Source organism: Pinus tabuliformis, chromosome 3_1 (assembly GCF_031772625.1).
Source record: "Pinus tabuliformis cultivar Carrire ecotype Pingquan chromosome 3_1, CPIR1, whole genome shotgun sequence".
Lineage (NCBI taxonomy): Eukaryota > Viridiplantae > Streptophyta > Pinopsida > Pinales > Pinaceae > Pinus > Pinus tabuliformis.
Window position 1 is genome coordinate 790,542,291 of NC_142301.1, and position 6,608 is coordinate 790,548,898.

Below are 6,608 nucleotides of genomic sequence, written 5' to 3' on the forward strand. Positions count from 1 at the left end.
GATGATTGTGTCTTCACCACTAGTTAAGCCGATAAGCATGTCCATTTCAGAATAGGGTTTCCATAATTCTAATTTCATTATCAATAATTATTAGCTAGATGGTAGGGATTTAACCTTCATGGAATATCCATGAAATAATATTATTAGTAGTCAGGGATAAAGGGTTGAGATTTATCTCAAAGGTAGTTATGCACTTTTGTTTTTTCAATTTAATTTTAAAAAATTTCATGTCTACAAGTGTCAAATTATGTTTCCATTTAATTTTTATTTATGGCATTGAACTTTTATTGGTTATTGTTACTTTAGCATGCTTTTTGTGTTACATGTTTTTCTAGATATATGTATATATTTAACTTATATATTAATTATTTGTAACTAATAACAAAATTTTAAAATAAAGTTATAATTTAGTTATTTTTTTATGATTTCTTGAAATCTTGCTAATTCAAGATCTACCATAAAGTAAATGACTACAAGATCTATCATAAAATAAATTACTCAATCCTTATTGGTTTTTACCAATTCTTTAATTGGCATGGCTATGCTATTAATAATTAATTAATAATTAAGTTATAATAAGTTTTATCATATTTTGATAATTAAAAAAATATATTACTATTAATGATTTTTTTTTAATTATGTATAAAAGACATGAAATTATTTCCACCTTAATATTAAAGTATTTTATCTTTGTGTTAATTCGAGATATAGTTTAAATGGTTATGGAATGGAGTGTTATTTTTTCTATTTAGGTCTAAGATTTGCATTGGTTGTAATCTTTCAAATGAGGAGAAATTTCTAAATATTTTTCCATATGTACACACACATATCATTTTTCTATACACATTCGGCTCCTCCCTCTCATCCTGAGACACATGGTTCATTGCAGAGAGAATTAAGGGATTGCTTAATAGTGAAGCTTGGATTTGATTAATATTTCACCCTCTTTCACTTTTGTGGATTCATTGGCATAAAAGTCAGTCTGGGTGTTATTATCATGTAACATGTTGCTGTAAGCCATAGCTTGTATGCATTATTAACCATCTTGAATTATTTAAAATTGAGGCAATTTCAAATCATGAGAAGAGGTGTCAACATATAGGTCTACGATGGTGTTCTTTAAATCGCCAAATATGTCTCCAATTCCCTCGGTGATACTTCACATGGATATATGGATGGGTCAATTTGGGTGGGTGATTGTTGTTGCTAAAGTGTTAGCATGGTGCCCTTACCTAGGAGGTTATTACCTTGATTTGCATGTTTACCAACCCATTGCATCTAGACAACGATGTACTCAATTGGTTGACTAGGGGAGGTACCTACCTAGGAGAAGGAGCATTGGGCACTTGAAGCAGGGCACTTAGCCATAGGAGCTTGGGACCATGTGATACACATTGGTGGTTGGAAACATGACTTTATGAGGCATATGCAATCTTTAATGGCATTCTTTTTTCCAAAAAGTCCAAGGTTAAGGAATTGATCATCATAGGGAATTCTATGATCATTATTAAATTAATACTAAATCAAACTTCTCCATTGGATATCAAACTTTCAATTACCTTTGCTTGAATAAGAAAATAGGTAAGCTCTATCTCCAAATCTTCATATTACCATGTGAAGTGAGATTTGAATCTTATAGCAGATTTTTAAGCTAACAAAGCCACTAAATTAAGTATAGGTATTTATATAAAAATGGGGGACAATATAGTTGTATCATCACATAAGGATCAAAGAAGTTTAACACATCATTCACCATTAATCTATTGCATGAACCAACAATTAGCACAGCAACTCATTCAATTTGAGATGGGACAAGTGAGGAAAACCCTAAGTCATCATAACATGCAAGCAATAAATATCATCATAATTATTAAGTGCCTTAGCATGAAGCAACATTGGCTCCATAAGATAATGGACAACTCAAACATTAAAATTTGGTGCAAATTTAGTATGAAATTAGAGGTGGCCAACCCCTTGGTAATTGTTAACTATGCACTTGGGATGTGAGTCATTTTTGGTTATAAGTTTTCATGTCAAGGAATTCTTCGTAAAAATTTGGCAAAGGGAACAAGCATGGCTTATAATGAAGGGGTCTTCTACTCTTTGCGTGGATTGTGTTCTTTGAATCCTTATTATAATTTCCTCATCTCTTTGGTTCTCCATCTTTGTTTGCACATTATTTGGATTGCTTTCACTAGGACACATCAAGGAGGAAAAATAGGCTTTGGTTATTATTTTTATCTACGAAACTAGAGGTTTTTCGGTGGCTCTTCCTCTGTTTCGCTAAGTAGATATATTTTCACCAACCTTGCCATATATTGATTTGCTTGGATATCAAAACTTTCCCTCAAGGAGAGTAGACATTTTAGAATTTTGAGAATGTATGAATAAGCCATTTAACATAATACGAGTGCATTGTTCTCAATGGCAACAAAAATGCAAAAAAACAAGCATAATTGTTTCACCCAACATGAAAGCATCACGAGTCTATTGATCCATCAAAAGAAAAGGATTGATATGTTAGAAGCAGAATGTGATATGCTTTGGTATATAGCTCTAAATGTTCGTAAGGAGTCTTTATCCATAGCCTCTAAAAAAAGGGTATCAAATAATTCTACTAAGGTTAGCCTTAAAGAGTATGAAATGGTTTATCAACTAAAGGAACATATGGATATTAAACAACATAACTTTGTCCCTTAGATGTTCCCTAGGAGGAAGCAAATAGTAACTATGTTTAATCACAACAATTAAACTTAATTTTTCCCTATAAATATCCACTCAAGCACACTTTACTACTATTAACTATGCTTTGATTGTCCCTAATGATGGGTGGATTGTCCACTCTAAGTGTTGGACGTCTTAAAAAAAAATCCATATTTTATCTCTAGAATGCTTAAGCAACCATAGCCATGTTTTTATGTTAATTACTATATATTTTAATATCATTAAGATTCTAGATGTTTTTGTTAAACATGTTACTCACAGTAAAATTTGATATGTATATCATACAGTCCATTATAACTTTTTTTTTTTTTGCCAACAATATAGAGCTAGTTATTTTCCTTTAAAAACAACGAAAAGTCTTATATATCTACTGCTAACCTACCTATACCTCTTTATTATGATAAGATCCATCTTAACCCTGGATCTATCAAGCCTCAAGAGGGATCTTGAGAGATATAATCCCTTTCAACACTTAAAGATCTGAGATTATGATGGAGGTATATATATATATATATATATAATCTCCATGTTGAGCATAGAAAAATTTACTCATCTATTTCAATTTAAGCAGCACAACAATAAAACATTCTAACTATAAGAATTGTTTTATCTTCAATTGCTTTATATAATATATACATAGTTGATATTGAAATATAAATATATATGAAGTTGAAATTGAAATGTATTAGTTAACATGGGCATTCAAATAATTACACATCTTACTCAAACTTGAAAGTGAAAATATAAAATTTTTTTAATTTCAGTTATTTTATTTTTCTATAAAATGTTGACATAAAATTATGTTGATATGACACTGGAATATTTTATTTATGGTTGAGAGTAAAACACTTTGTTGTTATTAATATATATATTTTTAAATATCACATTTTAACTGTATGATAAACACAAAACTAATTATACATCTCCTTTATACTCGATTGTAATACCAACAATCAATAATGTTTTTAATTAGAACTAACCAACTATGTGTGTGTGTGTTTTATTGTGGTTGACCATTATTTTTTTGGTCTAGTGATTATTTTTATTTTGTTATACATCTCCCTTATATTAAATTATAAAATATTTTTCTTAATACAATAATAAAATATTCATTAGGTTCCTTAAAAAACGTTGCATAATACAATATTAAAACAACATTGCATAATACAATATTGTAACAGGGAACGTTACATAATACAATGTTGAAACAATAAAGTGATTGATGGACCAACTCGAAAATGATGATGAAGGATCGTATGGTGAAAGGAAGAAGGTATAAGCAAAAGATTCTTAACTGTTGTTAACTTTGAAAATTTAGATAAGGGGGGAATAACTTAGGAGTGTAATATTATTAATAATAATATTATTAATAATTATAATAATAATAATAATAATAATTATTATTATTATTATTATTATATTATTATTAGTAGTGGTATTATAGATGATATTAATAATAAGAATAATAATAATAAAAAGGATGTATTATTTATTAAGAACATAGAAAGTAAAAAGATATTTAATATTGATAGTAATAATTTAAATCATAGTACCAATAGTATTAGTAATCTTCCCCCTCCTTCTCATTTTAATAACAAGGTCATCAATTAATCTAGTCTCTCTTTTCCCCTTTCTGTTTTTAAAGTTTTGGGTAAAGGTTTAAATTTTGCCTTGGCCCCTAAGAAGATCCCTGTAGATGATATCATTTGTGACATAGAGTTTAGGATCAGAGGTTTACCTGATAGGGTCAAGGACACTATTAGGCAAGATTGTGTTGTTTTCTTGAGAAGGGCAAAGCCCCCTAAGAGCAACCTTAGCAAGGAAGAATCAATAGCCCTCAGATCCTTAAACCAGAACAAAGATATCGTTGTTCTAAAGGCAGACAAGGGTGGAGTTGTCGTCATTCTTAACAAGGTCTATTACCGCAATAAGATGTTGGATCATCTTCATAATAGTGGTAGTTATAAAAAGCTTCCCAAGAACCCGTTAAAAAGGTTTCTAGGAGTGTGGCTCTTGCCATTAAATCCAGTAGCTCAGTGAGTTCCCTGCACCATAAACTCATTGAGAGCAACCCTATCACTCCTAGGATCTATGGACTCCCAAAATTCACAAGGAAGGAGCTCCCTTTAGGCCCATTGTCAACACTATTGGAGGTCCTACCTACCTTCTTGCTAAGTTCCTTGCGTTAAGGCTTAAGCCCTTAGTTGGTCGTACTGAGTCCTTCGTTAAAGACTCTGCTTCCTTTATTGATGAACTCAAGGACATTAAGCTTGACCCTAGGAACATTCTTGTTAGTTTTGATGTAGTTTCCCTATTCACTTGCATCCCTATAAATGAGGCCATGGAGGTAATCAACAACCTAACAGATCCTGACACCGCATGGTTAGTTGAGATCTGCCTCACTTCCACCTTTTTAAGTTTTGAGGGGGAGTTCTTTGAGCAAACTTGTGGGGTTGCCATGGGCTCACCCCTATCCCCGGTCGTTGCTAACCTTTTTATGGAAGATTTTGATTCCAAGGCTCTAAACTTAGCCCGCCTCCTGCCCAAGCTCTGGAAAAGGTATGTAGATGACACTAATGTCATCTGGTCTCACGGCCAAGAGGAGTTAGATCTCTTCTTCGATCATCTCAACAATCAATCCTCGGCCATTAAGTTCACTAAGGAGTAGGAAGTCTATGGTTGCCTCCCTTTCCTTGATATTCTTATTTCTAAGAATAGTGATGGTTCCCTCTCCCACTAGGTGTTTCGTAAGAAAATTCATACGGAGCAGTATCTTCATGCTAGTTCCCACCATTTCCCGGCTCAGAAGATGGGTGTTCTCAATACCCTTGCTACTCGTGCCCTAAGGATCTCGAATAACAAGAGCTTTGAGAAAGAAAAATCCCATCTCCTTGATGTCTTTGTTGAGAATGGTTATAGTAGGTACATGGGTCAGAAGGCCTTCCTCAAAGCTGCCAAGAAGTCTCTAGCTAAAAGAGAACCGAAGGAGCGGATTTCAGGTGTCCATCTTCCATTTGTTCAGGGGACCATTGATAAGATTGCAAGGATTCTCAAGGGTCATAGTGTCCCCGTGACCTTTAGGCCCCTTTACACCATTCGTAAGTCCCTTAGATCTGTGAAGGATCCTATCGACCCTAAGGATATGAAAGGGGTATATATTATCCCTTGTTCTTGTGGAACCCCCTATATTGGTGAGATTGGGCGCTCCGTTAATCAAAGGATTAGTGAGCACACAGTTGACCTTAAACATAGGAGAACCAAGTCTTCCGCTTTAGCTAAGCATGCGGAGAAAACCAAGCATCATGTGTGTATTGAGGAGGCTAGTGTCATTGCTAGGGTTTCACAGTTCCATCCTTGGAAATTTAGGGAAGCCCTTGAGATTGAAAAGAGGCCAAGCAATCTCAATAGAGAAGATGGCTGGAAGATCAGTAGTTGTTGGGTCCCAACACTCTCTTCCTAGACGCTTTCTTCCTTCCTTTCCCCTCATTTTTTGGCTCTAATAATTTATTTATTTATTTATTTTGATAGAAAATTTAATTACTTGTATAATAATAAGTTATTATACAAGTAATTAAATATGCAATTAATTTTATCTAATTAGTTAAAATATATTTTTATTCTTTCCACCCTTGACTTATTCTAATAGTATTATTTTTAACTATTAATACCGGTTATAACCAACTATTATCTTAATAAAATTAATTTATTTATATTTATAAAGTAATTTTTATAAAGTAGTTTAAACTTTTAAGTGTATCCATATAAACAATCAATTAAAATTTGGTTAATTTATTAAATAATCCTCTAGGTTAATTTAAAAAATAGAAAAAATTAACTTAATTTCACTTTCTTATTCTAAAATTTATATTTTATTTGTATTTATT